The sequence below is a fragment of the Chinchilla lanigera genome, unplaced genomic scaffold (assembly GCF_000276665.1).
Source record: "Chinchilla lanigera isolate Chin_1 unplaced genomic scaffold, ChiLan1.0 scaffold00043, whole genome shotgun sequence".
NCBI lineage: Eukaryota > Metazoa > Chordata > Mammalia > Rodentia > Chinchillidae > Chinchilla > Chinchilla lanigera.
The window spans coordinates 2,821,669-2,841,174 of NW_004955444.1; the positions used below are offsets into that span (position 1 = coordinate 2,821,669).

The 19,506-nt window shown below is 37.1% G+C and overlaps 2 long non-coding RNA genes across 2 annotated transcripts; one reads left to right on the forward strand and one right to left on the reverse strand.

The window, feature by feature from the left end:
* Nucleotides 1-474: 474 nt before the first annotated feature.
* Nucleotides 475-6,562, reverse strand: LOC106149347. Its single transcript, XR_001235487.1, has 3 exons — nucleotides 6,474-6,562; nucleotides 5,635-5,698; nucleotides 475-605 (listed from the first exon to the last, which is right to left on the reverse strand). It is a non-coding gene; the product is annotated as an uncharacterized LOC106149347 (long non-coding RNA).
* LOC106149346 lies at nucleotides 4,479-19,484 on the forward strand. Its single transcript, XR_001235486.1, has 4 exons — nucleotides 4,479-4,803; nucleotides 9,086-9,307; nucleotides 15,512-15,570; nucleotides 17,405-19,484. It is a non-coding gene; the product is annotated as an uncharacterized LOC106149346 (long non-coding RNA).
* Nucleotides 19,485-19,506: the final 22 nt, after the last annotated feature.

Here is a 19,506-nt window from a genome sequence, read left to right on the forward strand (position 1 = left end):
GAACCCGGTGAAAAAGTTCATATCACTCTGTCAAATAAAGAGACATGGTGGAGGCCAGAAGAAATGAAGAAATCCTTTCCGAAAGTCTGTTTTCCAAGTATTAGGGCATTAGCATATTCTAAATTAGTTTTGTTGTACTTAATGTTGTTTTGAGATCCCTGACAACTTCAGGAAGAAAATCAACATTTCTGACTTGTGTTGTGATAAATAGAAATGAGGTACACTGTCTATATTACATGATGTATAGTGTAGGTTGGGTAGTATTTTCATTTAGGTTTAAGTACAGTTTTTTTAAAAGGAGTAATTTTGCATCTGTTTTATTGAGAAGAAAACTGAGCCTCTAATATTTAACTAATTATCATCTATTCACTTTGTTATGTTCCATGAACTTCCCCAAAGCAATTACTCCAATAAATTTATGTTGTCAGTTTGAGAATTCCTTTTTATTTCTTATTTTTGTAAGCAGTTTTCTAAATAGTTTTACTTATTAAACTCCAAAAACTAAATAATAAATCCAGGTCACAAAAAATGTTTCATCATCCAAATTGTCAAATTTGATAGCAGTGACCAGATTGGTGTTGGATGAGTTGTACAATTGCTTCTTCCTGGGAGAGAAAGAAAGATGAAGATATTTCAAGAAAGATTAGAAGGGTAGCAAAGAAGAAGGAAAGAAAAAAGTTAAAGCCAACACTTCAACATTTGGACAATTGCCTTTTAATTTAAGTCTGTCAGCGGTGGCATCTTATCTCTGATCAAATAAAACATTCTTCCCCAGATAATTATTGATAGGGGCTAATGAACCAAAATAACCTTCATTCATTTTTGCTGACAGGGTAATAGCCATGTCCTCTACATTTTTCCAGTAACTTCTCTTATTTTTATGTTTGCCCAATTGCCTTCTAATTAATTTTCCTATCTCTTTCCCAACTATGCTGTACCTTGACAGCAAGGATTGTGTGCTTTTTGCAAATTCATATTTCTGTTCTTCGTTGTGGGGACATAGCTCTATTTTTAGCACATATAATTTGTAACACAGAATTTATACAAAAAATATTGATTGAGTGGATGTATTTAAATTCAATACTGTAATGATAATTTCAGAAGCTGCACTAGGTTTTCCCTGAATACCTACATCTAATATTTCTACCTGGCACTGAAAATGTAAATTTTTAAAGGAATATTAGAGTCCCAAAGTTGCTGGCAGAGAACTAGTCTTTTTGAACCAGGTGTGGTGGTGCTCACCTGTAATCTCAGCACTGAGGAGGCTGGGGTAAGAAGATTGCTGGGTTTGAGGCCACCCTGGACTACATAGTTGGACCTCATCTCAAAACAAAATAAAATAGGATTTTTCAGTGAAATTCGTGGTGGTGGTATTAATGATGCTGACGATAATGAAGATGTGACTAGTGATATTGCTGAAATTTATGTCATCATCAACGGCTTCATCCTTCCTACCACCACCTGCTAAGAGGACTACAATGAAGCTGAAAAATCAAAAGCACTACATAAAAAATTGCAAATGATAATTAAAATAAGTTAAAGATCATATATAAACCGAAGGTAGGGAATGTGGGATTGACCTTATGAAGAGCAGTATGTCTATTTCTGCCTTTCAATGGCTCAGTATTCTTGGCTTCTTCCCTTAGCCTCTTTCAGTTTTACTATTTTTAAAACAAGGGAAATAATAATTCCTACCTATATTTATTCTAAGAATTAAATAGTTGATCAATAGTTTTGAAAGAGTTTTTTAGAGCTTGGTTATTAAGTGTGTACCTATTAACTAACATGCCTGTAATTCTCACTCCAGAGCTGTCAATAGATATCGTTTAGTTACTAGTTCTCTGGAAGCCTGCATCTCCTCTTTTAATCTGAGCTTAATTCATTATTAACCTCATTAAGGAGATTGAAATTTAATTCTTAGTATGATGAGGAGCATGGAGCAGCACACAGATTTTAAGAGATTATATTCAACTTTCTAATCCTCCGCTTTCCAGCTTCTGATAAATTCATCATCATCGTTAGCCTCACACTTCCAGAGACCATCCTACGTTACTACCCGCTCTCCGACATTGTTCCATCTCCCTGAATGGGAGGAGCACAAAGACCTCTATAAAATGGCCTTCCACACATTTGGAGCAGAATTGTGGAACACATATGAGGTGGAAATTAAAAATTAAATATCTGTTACTAGTATTCTAAACAAAGAACAAGCATGACTTCTCTGTACCCTACAGGAGTTTTCTTGCTTTTCCTGCCTTCAGATGCTGGCTGCTGTCTCCTGTCTCTCTCTCTGCAGGAGCTGATCCTCTATTTCGGTTCTCTTCTGCCAGCCCTGGTCTCCCTGCCTTCCTTCTCAGGCATGAAGAACTGTATTTATTAAACTGCTCACAAGCGTAACTAGTTCTTTCGTCTAAATCTGTTTAACTGGACTCTACTTAGAAAACATTTACTTTTCAAAACTGCACGGGCCAAGGTCTTGTTTCTTTATTTTTGCCTAAAAGGAAGAAATGTTCTATCTCCATATGTAATGTGACTTATCTCTTGTGTGAACTTTTACTAACTGAACACAGTGTTTAGAGTAATATTTCTTTATTTGGCCTGAATACATCAAATATTTCAGGCAAGAAATACAAATGACTCTTCCATTTTCTGTTCCACATAGTTTAATTTTACCTTACTTTTAGAATAAAGTCAAAATGCATAACTTTTTAACTTATGGACTGTTTATTCAGTACTTACTATGCTCTGCACTGACACATAAAATAGAATTATTGTAAAAAATACTACATGATTTTGAAACCTTGTAGTAACCATAACAAAAAGGGGATATAGTTAAAAATTAATTTGAAAATATTTTTGAGTTCAATATATGCAAAAATATATTTAATCATATGATATGTGTAAAATGTAATGGCAGATTTTTGTTCCTTTTCAATATTATGTCTTTGAAATCTGTTGTGTATCTGAGTTCCCACTGGCTCATTTCAGAAGAAGCTACAGTGACTTCAGGTTAGAGTTTACTCCACAGCCCTAGAATAGTTCTCCATTCATGTGAGGGTCACATGTCTCACATAATTCTCACAAAAGCCTGCTTATTAATTCCATGTGACATATAATGAAAACACACAGAAGTTAATTACATTGCTTAAAGCCATACATCCATGTTAAAGCCAGAAATTTAATTTAGGTCTCCGTGACTAGAGCATCTTCAGTCTTAACATGATGCCCCTGTTTCTGTGTTTTACTTCACTGTTGTTAATGTCTGACAAAGTCTTTGGTAAAATTCAGAGTTAGGTATGCCTCTGTCTCTTTTTCACTGCTGTGTGAATTTGGTAAAGAATGCTGAATTGACATATCTGTGGACTAAAATGTTTTTGTGGTCAGAATGTTATTATAAGAATGGGTTTAGGTTGCATAAGCACATGCTGTTCTTTTGAAAGGATGTACCTTAACAGTGCCCCAAAGGGATTTCATCCGTGCAATTCTTGGCCCTTCGATGAAATCAATCAAAAAGGGGACTGATTTGTGGGTGGAAGTGAGGCTGAGCTCACTGGAGCGCCCACCACAGTTTAGTAATTACTGGTTTCATGTTAATTTGAAGAATCAGTTGTATCTAGTGTCAATATTCCTTCCAAGTTAGTTATGTTCTAGTCTTTAAAAAGAGAATGAATAATATTTTGGGGGGTAATTAACTCTGCTGGCAAAAATAATCCTTTGAACATTTATCTTAATTCTTCTGTTCATAGTGGATATTGGATATTTCATGTTTTCATGAATATTTGTTTATGATTTCACCAAAAATTTCTGTTGAATTTTTTAATATTCTCATTTGGCTTTATAAATCCCAATACATCTACGTTTTTCTACATAAAGTGCCAAAAATATTTCAAATAAAGCCAAAGATATCTTAACGGGCATTCTCACGAAGGGACTGCAGTGGGAAGCAGTCTCCTCAGGCTACCCGTGAGGAGTGGAAGCTGAGGGCCACCCCTGTCTCAGAAGCCCGTTGGTGAGGGAGGCGACGGGGGCTTCAAGTGGGTCCAAGCAGCACTCTGCAGAGGGGGGCTTTTCTGGTAAACCGTTCCTTCCAGATTTCCTAGAGTTCTTCTGTTTGCATCGTGCCCGCTGACATGTGGGGGCACTTGACGGTTTTCCGTGTGAAGCTGGTAGATACACTGAAAGGCTGGGTGACATCCGCATATCCCTTCTGCTGACTGGCTTCATGGGAAATGTGTGTAGTTTACAGAAGGCGGAATGAGTTCCATATGTTCACCATGAAGGCTGTCCATGTGTATACGGCGAGGGCTTTCCCAGTGCTTGTATTTAATTTCTACCCAAAATACAGGCTTTTAAAAAACCCTTACCACACCAAATGTGGGTCTGCATAATTCAGAATGCTTTCCTCTGTGAATCACACATTGAGAAAAAGAGAGCTCCACACACAAAAACTATTAATTTTACTTTTGTAGGAAAAAAGATGTGTGCTCGTGGCTGCACGCGCCTGTGTGTTAACAAACGTATGTTCAAGCTTTGGTGTTGCCTCCGCCGCTGGTTTCTGGGCTTTGCTATTCTCCTTCTGTCTGGGAAGGCCAGTCAACCAGCTATACAGGGCTTTGCTGTCCATATGCCGTAAGTGTGCCCTCATTACTCAGCTGCCGGATTTAAAGTTTCAAAAAGTAAGATTGCCAAGACTGTCTCTTTGGACTAGGCTTATCAGCCTGAAAGCCGGCAAGATGCGAACTGATTGCTCCGTCCATGTCCTGGCCGAGTGAGGTCTAGCTAAAGACAAGCTCTGCGCAAGAGGTAAGACTGAAAGACACTGATGATGGCTCGGGCAATGGGAGAAGGTAAAGGGAAGCAGGTTTGTGTCAGTCAGAGTCTCTACACTAGAACCCAATACTTGAGACGCTCGGTGTGAAGGAGAAAGACCGATTTTGGCACGCAGCTTCCGCCCAGCTTAGGCGCGACCGCTTCAGGCCTGCGATGAGGCAGAGGCAGGGAGGAGACGCACGGAAGCGCGAAGGCACTTACCGCACGGTGGCCGGGAAACAGAGAGAAGTGGGAAGAGTCACCAAGGAAGGGGATGGGGCAAAACCCCGTCCCCCAAGGGCACATCCCCTTGACCCGCCTCTGAGGTCTTCATCACCTGCCAGTGACGTCATGGGGACGTAGCTCCATCCGTGCAGTCACCCGCTGGCGATGCTAGAGATTTCCCTTTCTCTCCCTGTCCAAAGCTCCCCCGCTGAGCTCGTGTGACACTGGGCCACATCTAGACTCAGACTTTAGCAGCCTCTTCCTTTCAAAATCTATAAATGATTTCTTTTTTCCCTTCCTTGTGTGTGTGTGTGTGTGTGTGTGTGTGTGTGTGTGTGCGCGCACATGCGTAGGTACGTGCCAACATACAGCGTGAGTGTAGTTGTTTATAAACTTCCAGTTCATCCACTCACAGCGCTGCTTTCGTCCTCCTCAATTCTTCGGCCACCCCTCTAAATCCCCGTGTTAAATTTACACGATAAGTAAGTCTTGTCAGATCCCGCCAGCGTTCTGTTACTGTCCTAGGATCTACTATGTTCTATGGGTGTGCCGGCTGGAGAAGTAATAATACATTATTTTCTTCATGGAGAAAAGAATTACCTTTATTGAGAATATGCAATATTCCAGGATTTTTGATGTCATCTCTTGTCATCTTTACCTGAAACTATTAAGGAAGTTATTTAGCTTAATTCTACTTTTGACTAACCAGGGTCAGAAACAAGTTACTTTGAATAAGTTCAAGCAAATAATAACAGGCAGCAGTGTAGTTTGAGTTTAAGCCTCTGTACTGCTTCAACCGTGGGCTTTTTTTTAAACCCTGGCTTTTAAGCTACAGTCCTCCATGTTGTAAGCAGAAAGTCAATCTGCTTGAGGAAACCGTTTTCAAATATTTGTTAATTATATTTTCTTTACAAGCATTCTTCATAATCAGAGAGTTATTAGAGAGAATTGTAAGAGTATTTTCCTTTCCTTCCAGTTCAGTTTACCAAAGATGAAAACAGTTTTGCAAAGGAGGGAACAAAGACAAAATCATTGCAAAACCCACATCTATTAAACATTTTCTAGAGAGTTCTTCTCAAGAGTTTCCTAAGAGAAAAATTTTCTTAAGATTTTTCTTAGGAGTTCTTTAAGAGATCAGTATGCTACCTAGAAAGGAAAGCTAGCCTCTGTTAAAATTATCTTTTGTAATAACAGTGGTAAAATTCCTCCTTGGCACTTTTATGACAACAGAATGAATTTTTTCTTCTATTTTTATTTTCCATACCATAATCCCTAAAATGAGTAGCTATCAATATCACTGAAAATCACTGAAGTAATTATAGCAAACTGTACATTTACCTTCTAAAGCAAAATGAATCATTTTGTTATCACATTAAAAATATTATCACAATTTTACCACAATTCTCATCAATCTCATTGATAAGATTGCTTCTTATTACCTTGTAACCCTTGTTTTGCATTGACACGGTATTGCTCCATGCCTCTTCTGTTTCTATGCTCTGTTTCTGGCTCTGCAAACATTTCTCCCATTTCTGTAACCACCTTAAAGGAATTCTGGCAAGAACAAGTGGAGAAAGGATAGGAGATATATGACTCACTTCCGACCCTACAATTAACACATGAAGGGAGAACTCAGTGAAAACAGTAATTCCTCAGGGACATGTGGCTTTTCTTTTTAAGCCAACATACTTTCCCTCTGAGTTCATTAGCCACCATTTTGTAAATGAGTCTTCTGGTGGCTAGAATCAACTTTGTTTTAGCAAATTGGAATTCACACTGCTCTTATCATATAATTTAAAGGTATACTTTATATTTGATCTATGTGATTTTTAAAGAACCATTCCTATTGGCAAAAGTCCCAGGAAATCACTAAAAACCATTCCTTTGGTGAGCACAGCCCTTTAATATTTGATCTATGAATAAGGTGTTTACTTTATTTTATTTGTTTTTGTTAAAACAAGTATTTTACGAGCATGCTGAAAATGAGCTGTAAATTCTACTATCCTCTTCAGTAATTTTCAAGGACAGGAAAACACTGCTGAATGTGTTGTGATATTGTTGTGGTTGGTACTGGTGGACATTAAGAAAACAATGCCAGAGTAAATATTGCATAGGGAGGTTGAGCTTTGTATTGTGAGATTAGAGAGCATCAACTCAACAAAATGTTAGTATACATTATTAAATGTGAAAAGAACTTACTGTGAAACCATTTTTTTAGTTATATGTACATATATCTGTCTATAAATGGCTATCTGTGCATATGTGTTTGGAATATAACAGTGTATAATGTACATTTCTCTATGGATCACTGTAAGAATATTTGATAGCCACAGAAATAAATCAATAAGCTTTAAAAATATAGTTTTTTTCTCTATTGTTTTGGAGACTAGGATATGAAATGAAGAATCTGCTTTCTGTATGGCCACATTTAATGAACAAGTGAGAGATTACTGATCTAAGATTTTTGTGCTTAGTCAGATCTGTAGCAAATGTTCTGTTTTCTAAAAAATGAAGGTAACTATGGCATGGTTTCTCACACAAAAATCACAAAGTATCAACAAATTAAAGGACAAAATAAAAGACATATAGTAGGAAACAGGGAGGTAGATCTTTTGCAGAAGGAATGGGCATCAAGAGACTAAGGAAGGACGGAGATAAAATGGGGGAAAACGGTGCAAAAAGAGCCAAGATGGGTTCTGCACACGTGCGGACTCCCCAAGGTGAATGCAGTCACCTATTCAGTAAAAAGTATCATGGAAAAGAGGATTCCTTACTGATTTTTTGCTTTGTAAAAATTTTTTGCAATATTCGTAGTATTCTCCAACAAAAATACACAAATTAGAGGAAACCAAAAGATGTACATAGAAAGTTGGGCTATAGTGGCATTATATATGTGTGATATGTGCATACTTGTGCATATGAGGGGTGTGTTTGCATGTATATGTGTATGTTTGTATGTGCATGTGCGGTGTACTGTTAAAGGAAAATTGCATTGGGTACATTTGAACAACTGAGGAAGACAGGACTCCAGACTATTGCAACATGGACAAGAACTCGAATATAACTCCTCTGAAACAGTGGGGAGGAAAATTCCTAAGACCTGGGTGGGCTAGCGGAAAAGTGCCAGAGCATGCTCTGTGGAAGTTCTGTCCATGTGATCAGCCCATCTGTGCTTGCTAGTCGCTACCTAGAGAAATTAGTTTTCTATTCATTTATGGAGATTAAGAACAGGAGCTCTGTCTCTCCTGATGATGACCCAACTGTCAAGAGGCTAATAGAAGAGTTCTATCTGAAAGGGGCACAGAAAACATTTGTATTACAAATTTTGAAGAGTGATAATATAAAATAAAAGGGAGGTCAGTGTCTACAGTTAATGAGAAACTTGTTTAAAGTGTAAGTTTGTTCAAATTCATGTTTAGAGCATTGTGTACATGTGTATCTATATCTATGTCTAAATCTAACATCTCTTTCTCTTTGTCTCTCATTTCTGTCTATTTAATAGTGAGATTAAATGTTTTAACAGATAAACTTTTAAGTTACCCTTACTACTCATTGAATGTGTATATATTTCTATCTATCTATCTATCTATCTATCTATCATCTATCTATCATCTATCTATATTTCTACACACGTAGGTGGATATCATATATATATGAGAGAGAGACAGAGACAGTGATAGACTTTTAGTAACTGAAGTATAGAAATTACATCCAATAAGCTGCCATGCAGAGTGATATATGAAGAGGATGCGTGTAAGAATTTATCTGGCAGTGTCTGCAGGGAGAATAACTGCACACTGTCACGGCTTCCATGAGCATTGTGAAAATGACTTCAATGTTTGTTAGTCAGACTTCTAACAGTATAGCAGAATGCTACAATCAATTCACTGACAAAGAGCAAAAGCCCTTCTTTCTTTCTTCTTTGTTTCCTTCTCTGTTTCTCTTCCTTCCTTCCCTTCTTTCTTTTATCTTCTCTCTCTCTCTGTCTCTCCCTCCTTCCCTTCATCCCTCCTACCCCTTCTCTCTCTTTTTTGTTCCTTCATTATTACAGATTCCAGTTCCAGCATTCCGTTCTCTGGTGTGGGAGTCAGATGGAAACACCAGTGAGGACACGGAGCAGCAAACTTCTCCCCTTAAGCACAGGAAGCACAAGAGCACGAAGAAGAGGTCCAGCTCCTACGCTCACCTTGTGGTCACTGACACAAGGTCCTCCTGGTGGGCCCCACCTTCTAAGGCTTTCGCAGCTTCTCAGTAGAGCCACTTTGGAACCAAGGTTTGTCACATGACTTTTGGGAGACACTTATCCACAGTACAGCATTGTTAAACTCTTACATGAGAGAAATCATTCATACTTGCTTTTAATTGAGAACTCACTTATAGTTTGCAAACAATTATTTTTCCAAAAAAAAATCTGATGGTCATCAAAATTCTTCTATGCATTGCTCCAGAGATGATCTTGCAAATGCACAAGAAGCTGGCAGGGAGATTAATAAACAGTGGTTAGCAAAATTAGGTAAGAAATAGAAATTAAAGAAAATAATTCTAGTTGTTGAGGGCATATTAGTAGTCATTTTGAAATTATTAGAACAAATACCTAGGGAGAGATTACATTATGGAGCTCTGACTTTGCATACCTTAACTTTGAATAATCGTATAGAAGGCAGAAACAACTTTTTTCTATAAAATAAATTATGATAAACATAAAAATTCTGAGCAGAGAAAAACAGAAAAAAGAAGAAAGACAATCAAGTCCTGACCAGACGAGAGGTGCTACACATGGCAAAGTTGTATTTCTTCTTCTCGCACAAGAGGAGTTGGTTATAGTGGTCAATTGTTACTGTAGATTGTTTATAGCTTCTCATATACAATAAAGCTATTATTTCAGTGTGGCGTGTAATGCTAACTGAAGTTATATGCATTAAATACTTCTTAATTATAATTTTTTTTTGTTTTCCAGTAAATCTTGATGAAAATTCTTCTCAAATATGAGAATTCCCAACCAATCCCTCCATTTAACATTACAGTTTGCAGAATGAGCAACTTAGAAGTACTGAGAAAAATATTTTCTTGCAAGGTTTACTGTTCAATATGCAACCCTACAAAGAATATCTTTCACTTTACATGAGAATTATTTGTTCTAGTTTGTAAAACTCTTCATAATATATTTTATATCTATTTTTTCATAATAATTATTTGAGATATAGAAAATTAGTCTAAACATTTAAAAACCAGGATTCATTACTTTAAAAAGAAAAAAGTCTAAAAATAAAAAAATCAGGGAAAATATCAGGAGGTAGGGTATGCATATAATTAAAGTCTCATGTACAAAGAAAAGCAAAAGGAGAAAAAAAAGTATTTCAAAATATTGGATGTAAAACGTCAAAATGGTGAACATTAACCCATAATAGATCACACTCAATGCACCTCGATAATGTACATAGAAATATATCAACAAATCATAATCTAAGTGTTTAAAGCAGTGGTAAGTAGAAGATATTAAGAGCAGCCGGAGAAAAATGATACCTTTTATCATAGTAAAAGATGTGAATTGCAGTGGACCTGTTGCCAGAAGCAGTGTAGACAGAATAGGTATAAAACAGCGTCTTTAAAGTTCTGGAAGAAAACTCTCAATCTTGAATTCCGCATTGTGCAGCTGCTGCGTGAAGAAGTAACCGCCATGGGCCACAATGCCCTGCCTGCAAAACCAGCAAAGGGAACCCGGATACAAACATCAACACAAACATGTTCACTCAAGTGCAAACATGATTTAGAATGTGCACAACAGGGAAGTTTAAGAAACAGAAAGCAGAGAGGCTTCCCTTCCCTCACAGCATGAAGGCAGAATTCACATGCGCTTCAAGGTATATCGAGACCAGGAGTAACGACAGAACCCTGAGCACTGTCTAAGTAACCACGGGGGGGACCGCCCGTGGTTCGTGTTCTGCTTGGTATACCCTTAGTGAACATTTTGCGGCTCTGCTTTGGACTCTTTTTGACTATTTTTGCTTTTTCGTCTCTCCCGCTCCACAGCTGTTCCTGTTCTCCGGTGGCTTAGATCCCACACGGCGCTGAGCGCTGTTTCCTTGTTTCTTGCTTACCTGCGGCTACCACCAATAATTAGCAAACGCCTTATACCTTTACTTTGTGGGACGTTATTTACAGCCGCGTCACTTGAGTTTTATGGACCTTTTCCTAATCTTACTAATATTTTAATATGACATATATTCCAATGATAATATTTTGTGTGACTACATAAATGAAATGACTAAAATTAATTTCACCTGTGTTCCTATAGTTTTAATGTAGCTACTGTAAAATATAACATTGTATGTATTCAATATCATATGTATATTACATAGCATTAGGTTAGCAGGATAGCAAAAACACCTGGATAACAATATGATAAGAAATTACTGTAATCTTTATCTCAAATCATCACAAAAATAATTACAAGTACATCATGGACCTAGGCACAAATATTCAAAGCATATATAAAACTTTTAGAAGAAAACATAAGAAAATATCTTGGAACTAAAAAATAATATTTATATAAGATACAGTTTATGAGACACAAAATAAAAAATAAAAATTATAATACATCAAAATTTAAAAATTCTACTCAGGGGAAATTAAACCTAGTAAACCAACATGAGAGTAACATACTGGGAAAATATTTGCAATATGAATATCTGATCATTTGTATTCAGAATAAGCAAAGAATTCTTTGTGCTTTAAAAATTAAAAGATAACAGTGGGAAATAATTTTTTAAAAATATGTACAAGTAATCAACAAGTTTTATGCAGGCATGCTCTAAGTTGTCTTTAAGATGTACAAATTAAAGATGCCTCTGTACACACTATAACATTTAAAATTTTAAAGCCTAATAGTACCAGATCTTGACATGCAACCAGAGAAGTATAAATCCTCTCATATCTGTATTGGAACTGAAAAATGCATTTTTAAAAATACCCTAGCTGTTGCTTAAAAAGTTTAATATGAGTTTGCTACATGAACGAGTGTTAATACACAGAAGAATTTACCAGAGAAATGAAGTTTTAAATTCCGCATACAAACTGCACAGAAATTTTTGTATTCTTAAGTTCATTTAAATGGGTGCACAAATTGTACTTTAGTCATGCAGTGGAATGTCACAGCATGAAAATGACTGGATTTTGATTTCTTCAGTAGGTATGAATCTCAGAAAAACTAAGCAGAATATGAGAAGGTAGACACAAAGTAGTATGTACTTTATGTTTTCATTGACATAAATTCAGAGAAAAGGTGAAATGAATTTATAAGAACAGAAAGCACATCAAGGTGTAGAATGGAGAGTGAGTGCAAAGGGCAAAAATAATATTTTGGAGTGATAAGAAAATTTTCTATATTTGTGGTAATGTAGATTATATTAATGCTGACATTTGTCAACACTTACTGGAGTGGAGTCAAATATTAAATCAAATTTAATAAGTAGAGATGGTATACCACAAGCAGTTCTTTTAAAAATGTAGACAGGTAGATAAGAGACAAAGTGCATGAAATCTAACTCTACACGAAAGTTGTAAAATATCAATCAGTAGATGACTATAAATGACAATAATAAACTCACTCACAATAATGAATTCACTTAAAAGTTTTCTCTATGTGAAAGAAATAGATGTTTACCTGGATTTCAATGTTATACAACATATACATGCATGGAAACATCCCGTGGTATGCCAGACTATGTATTGTCATGTACCAGTTAAGAATAAGCTTAATTTAAAATTTAAAAATGAGAAAAATGTCATAAATCACATACCAAAGGGGGAAAAGTACGAGATTTCTTATAATTTTAAAAACAGAAATCCACATGAATTTCAGAATGTAGATTTTAGTTTAGTGGTGAGTTTTCTACTACTTAGGCTTTCATAAAAAATAATTATGCTCACTTTTGAGATGACAATTTTCAGTGAAGACATTTAAATATGAGTTGATTATCTCTCATCAGGTATATCGCACAAATGCCTTAGAGATGAAATTGCAGTAACTGATCATTAGGAAAATTCAATATTATTAGAATATATGATCTGGACAAGTACAGAAGGTTTTCTAAAATATATGGGTTAATATTTAATTTAGAGTGTCCAGTGCCACATAAGTGGGAAACAAAGGAGATCTGTGAAGAACCCAGTTTTTTAAGAAGCACATAATCTGGCAAAGATGACTGACAAAAAATAATGTAGCAATGTCCAAGCTGCTCCATAATAGGATATTCATAAAATTCTTATGACATTGAAGAAAGTGTACCATATTCTTGATGTATTATCTCATCCCCAAATATTTCAGTATTCACTGTAAAAATTAATTAAATCATTAATCATTTCTGAAGGAAAACTGCTAAAATATTTTGGAGATTATTCTAGAATGAAGTTATTTCTTACAGCATCTCCAGTAAAATTCCACAATATGTGTTTCCAAACCTAAACGGGTTTAGTGTGTGGGTTTTGACATCCAAGAAAAAATTTGAATGACGTAAACTATCCACTGTTTAAAACTTTCTGGGCTTCTGCACTTTTTTCCTGTAAGTATAAATAATTGACCACGAACTTTCAAAGACATATTTCACCTAAATTTCTCTGAGATTCATCAAATGTGACGATTGAAATTAACCCGTTTCCTCCGTTACCACTGTCCTTACTGTGCATTATTATACTTAGATATTGATGGAGATGGCGCAGCTCAATTTTAACTTAAAATTGAAGTAGAGGAATTAAACAAGGTCATGCTATCCCCTTATTCTCATATAGAGACTTTTTTTTGGATCAGGAATTGGTATAATGAAAATATTAAATTAAGTTTAATAATGAAATGAATCATTAGGATATTTAAAGAAAGTCATCTCATCTTCCATTTACCCTGAAGTACAAATTGCATATCTGAGATGCAGTTCAAATTTAAATCAAGACAAAGTGGTGACCTTTGTAGTTTTTGGCTTGAGCCTTTTCCTTAGTGGAGTGTTTCTCACTCAGCAGCACATCAGCGTCTGTAGGAGGGTATCCAGGTCAGTGAGACCTTGTACATCCGTGGCACTGCTCTGGAGGATAATTTCTTTTTCTCTTTTAATGTGGTGCTGGTGACTAAACACAGAGGTTTTCCACTGAGCTAAATCTCTAGCAATTTTAATTAATTTTTTTTGAGACAGCATCTCACTTAGTCACCAAATTGCCTCCTCTGAAGTCAAACTTGAAATTTTCCCGCCCCAGCCTCCCAGAACAAAGGTCGCGAAGTTCAAACTTGTAATACACATTGTCTCCTCTGCAGGAAAGGTCCTTCCCTACCTTGTCCTCCACTTACTGACTTCATTCTTCAAGGGAAAACATCTCAGTAGGCACACTTACCCTCACCGCAGGAGTCACAACTTTGTCTTTGCACCTGGACTCCTGGTAACCTGTTCAAATTTATTAGAATTTGGGTTTTTTATTGACTGGAGTCTCTGAAAATATGGACAATGCTTGCTTTTCAGAAGTTTGTGTTACCAGCATCTATTACAATACTAGGGACATATTAGATACTTTTTTGAAATCTGCTGAATAGCACCATTCATGAAAAGATAAACTCAGGAATCATATTTAATGCATTGAAAACATTTCATTAGTATGTACATTTACATGTCCGTCCCTTGCCTCATTTATAAAGCTTAGAATTACACTTATTTTATTGGAAAGAATATGGGCTGTACATTGAGTATGTTGCAATAATTTGTATAAAAATTCCTATAACTGGGTAAGCACTATGGCAAAGAGATAAAAATATTGAAAGGTATCATTTTATTTTTAACTCATTATACTCTCTTGTTTACTGTATTTGACATTATATGTGTGCACCAACAAATACATACACTCTCACCAGCATGGCATCACCTGCATTATTATAATATATACTTCCTTCCCAATTCCCTTAATGTCTGCATCTGACAAGGTTTTATTGAATTGCATTGTTTTAAAACACTTCACCAATTTGTTGGGGTCATATTGTGGTCATGTTGAATTTTGATCTTTGCAAAGTGTTAATCAGTCTTTCTTAATAAAGAGAACTGTAAATTACTAAATTCACAGACTTTTCTATCACCCAAGTCATTGATGAAAGTAACAAATAGCCTCTGGCCCACAGCTGACCTCTGCATAATAAAACTTCTGTCCACCTTGGTAACAAAGAATAATTAATGACTTAGATGGTTCTACCGAGTTTCTGTCAAACAGGTCTGTGGTGCTGACCCATCTGTATCAATCTCTGAATGAATCCAATTACTAATGCTTTTATAATATTAATATATAACATGATTTGAAATTATGGATGAAAAGTTCTAACATTAATGAATGCTGTTTATCAAAATAGATTAAATGATGAGTAAAAAGTAAGCATTTAATCTCTTTTCATATTTCTTTTTTTTCTTATACTGTCCCATTGTCTCATTGTCTTCCTGTCTGAATATGGAAGCTTCATGCAATATCCCCTCCAGCAGCTATGTCGTGGCGAAGGCTCTGGGACTGTGACAGGTATAGTCGGTGATGGATAATCAAAGACTTGCTTGCGTGTTCTTAACCGCAAGTCTGTCCCCTGGAAAATGAAATTGTTTTCCTTCTTGCTTGCTTGTGGGTGCTTTTTTCTTTAAATGAACAAGATGAATAATAAACAACAACAAATGAGCAAGTCGCTGTCTTGTCTGTCTGTATAGTTACCTGTTTACACTTCTGCTGCTCCTCCCTTCCTCTCCAGGCTGCGCACACTTAGGAATAAACCAATTAAATGCTCAGGGTCGGGGCTGGGGATTTAGCTCAGCTGCAAAGTGCCTGCTTGGCAAGCGCAAGGTCGTGAGTTGGTTCCCAGTACTGGAGAAAAACCAAAAAAAAAAAAAAAAAATGCTCAGGGTCTAATATGAACGGTAGTTCCAGGGTAGTCAACGGAGGGACAGCTAAAGGTGGAGAACTTCTGAATTCTAAGAACAATCTGCTTAGAATGAAATGGGTGAGTAATCAAAGACGCTCACCAGCACCTGCATAACTTTAAAATTCTGCATCAGCAGTGTCCTTCCACGCATGCTGAAATGTGTAGGTCTATGAAACACGCTTTCTGATAGAAGAGTTTATTAATCTCCACTGTCATGGCGTCATGGCATCCACTGCTTCTGAAGAATTTTTACCAGTCTTTTTTGGTACTGGGTATTGAATGCAACACCTTCTCATTGAGCTACATCCTCAGCACTTTTCAAAGTATTAAAGTTTAAAATTGAACGCAGAATCTCACTGGGTTGTATAGGCAGGACTCAAACCTGCAGTCTCTCTTCCTCTGCCTCTCAAAGTGTGCTCAACCTGTCCAACTGTTTTTTTTTTGGTACTGGAAATCAAACTCAGGACCTCACATTTGCCAGGCAGGCACTGTGCCACTAAGCTATATTCCCCCTCACCATGTCCAACTTCATCCCTAACTGTAACAGAATCGGTCTCAGGAAGTCAAGAGATTCTGAAGGAAAAATAAGAAGTAATAAAAGTTATTTGTATTTTCTAGTGTGTTTGGAAAAATGCATAAAAATTGGTTTATTTTCATTTTTCAATCTGACCTATATTTCAAGTTATTTTACATGGCTTATAGAGGAATATTTTAAAAAAATTAAATAATGAGATAAGATGCACACATATATGTATAGCATTAACATTAATTTAAATCAGAGAGAATGTATCTTCCCATGATTTCCAAACCTTTAATGACGAAGACTAAGCTTAGGTCTTCCTAAGTCTTTTGTAGGTGCCGTTTTTAACATGTTCTCTAAAAATTGTATCACTTCTAAATATATGTAGGTTCTTTTGATAAACAACAGATGCCTCATTGAATATTGGCAGTGAAGTCCAACCATCATGACCTAAAATGGTACAATAATGGAAACTGCAACTGTTTTTACTGCTCATATTTGAAAAGATGTTTTAATAATGCTTCACTTTATTGAACTTATTCTCTGAGTTGATTATCTCTTTCATTCGTGTGGAATTTTTTCTTTTCTATTCTTCAAACTGGCTTTATATACAAGTATTACTTCTTTTCTTTTGTGCTAGAAAATAACATGATGATAAAGCTTATTTTCACAAATATTGAATACCTTAATATTAAGAGTACTTTAATACAAGTAATTTAACTTGAGGACTGCATCCTTTCTTTTAGGAAGGCTAAAAATAAATACAATTTTTAGCAGAAAGTTAAAATACATTATATTTTGAAGTGAGTTCTGAAAAGTTGATTCCAGTGAATTGACAAATGTTTTTAAAATCTAGTAAGAAGAATTCTCAAATTGTGATGACCATCAATTAAAGATGTGAAATGAATTCCTGTTATTTTTAGATATAATGAAGAACAAGAAGAGCTGTGCATAACCTGCATGTTGTCTAAGAATAATTAGCTCGTTAACTACACTCTGCGGGCCCAACCTCACCTCGAGATTCCGACTGCAGAATGCACAGCACAGCATGGTGAGCTCACTGCACAGTACAGGCTTTCCTGAGACAAGTATGATTTCGGCATCAGCACTCACACTGCCGGGAATCTTGTCAGTGCTGTGGCGTGCAGTGAATTGTGCTGTGAGAGACCACAGAAATCAGGGAATGCGCTGACCAATCACGTGTCAGAGGACTTAAGCGGGACCACATCAGAATTCTGGCGCAAAATTCAGTCATGAAAACAAGAATTCCGCTTTGGAATAAACAGCAAAGTAAGAAGGTCATGTTTATAGTAGGGCCACTTCTCAACTGTCTCAAGTCACCTTGCTGATTACGTGCTGTGAGTCTGCGTGCACACCCACACCCACAGCGCGTGAGCCGATATGCCGCGATGAGCTCGTCGTGTTTTATACTCTCCTGCGCTGCACTCCCATTTGCCAACTCCTGCAGTAGTAACAGGTATCACGGATTGTATATGATGTTGTCAAACCACATGGAAATATTTTTACAATATTCAAATTGACATGTCTACAATATGAGATTGCTTTGTATGTTTTACTTTCACATACAGGGCATCAGGTGAAATAGATAATTCTGGAAAAATTTCACCACCTACATAATTAGCTCTTTTAGTTAAGATATGACATTATATCTTTATAAGCAGTTTATTTGTGTCTCCTGTATAGAAAGACCTTCTGGACCTCACCACGGTCCAGAAAAGTCCACATTTGTAATCCCATGGAAAAGTCACTGGAATTCTAATAATCCCAGTCTACCGCTTCCAGTGCAATGCAGGGTGCAAATGTTTGTGGTTGTGGGGAGCCAAGGGGGCCCGAAAGTCCAATCAGAATAATGACTGAGGGGAACAAAGACCTTGACCCAGAGCTGAACCTGGGTCGTGTTAATTCTTGAAGAGGGGAGTGGCTCGGGGTGTGTCACAGGGTGGCGGGAAGTACTAAGTACTAAGTGAGCTGGGCTGGGTAGGAGGCCTGAAGTCGCCTCTGTCATATGCACAGAGACACGTACAGAGGGTGACCTGCGTACCACAGATTGGGGCAGAATCTAGTGCCTTGGGGTTGGTGCTTCAGTTTTGACGTGTGATCGTGCCCCGAGAAGTCATAGCCTCTTTTCTCAAGGCTCGTTCTCAGCCCGCGGCGTGCTCTCTCAGTCTAGCTCACACAGCTGGCTGAGGGCTGTAGACAGGGCGTCACTGACCTGTTGCACTGCTTCGAATTCTACACATCAGCACCTTGGCTAGACCCATTCGCATTGCGTGAAACCAAGTGAGGGGATAAAGAAACGTCCTGGACAGCTCTGTCCACGCCAGTGCATGGAGGCGGGCCCGAATGCTCTTTCGGGCGGTCCCCCACAGGCAACAGTGATGTAGCAGGGATTTGAGCGCGGGCTCCTAACTGTGTACATCTCTAACTGGTTGTTCTGTCATCTTTTCCCTAAATGTAACATGAGCCCAAGAAAATTTTTAGCCTAATTTTCAACCTTCTGCTATTTTATCTACTCATTTAGTACTTATGTAGTTCACCTACTTTTTAACATTATTTTTATATTTGACTCATTTACATGTATGCAAATTGCTCATTTCTGAGTTAAACACTAGTCAGTCTGTCCTATTTATTGATTTATCTCAGTGATACTAGTGATTTAACCTGGACACTTTGCTCACCAGCTCCTTTTATTGTTTATTTTGAGACGGGTCTCACCGAGTTGCTGAGTTACCCTTTGCGGAGTTGACTAGGATTCTCCTGCCTGAGCAATCTTGTGCTACCTTGCTCAGTTCATCTTGTTTCATGTTAGTAAGGTTGGTTGACTTATTGTTTGTCCAGTCACTTTTTACCTGTTGCTACACTTTGGTCACTAAGATTGCGTGTTCAGACTGGAGGGAGAGATTCCTAACATCAGCTCAGTCTTTCCTATTGACTGACCCCACCACTTCCTCCCTTCCTCCCTCCCTTCCTTCCTTCCTTCCTCCCTTCCTCCCTCCCTCCCTCC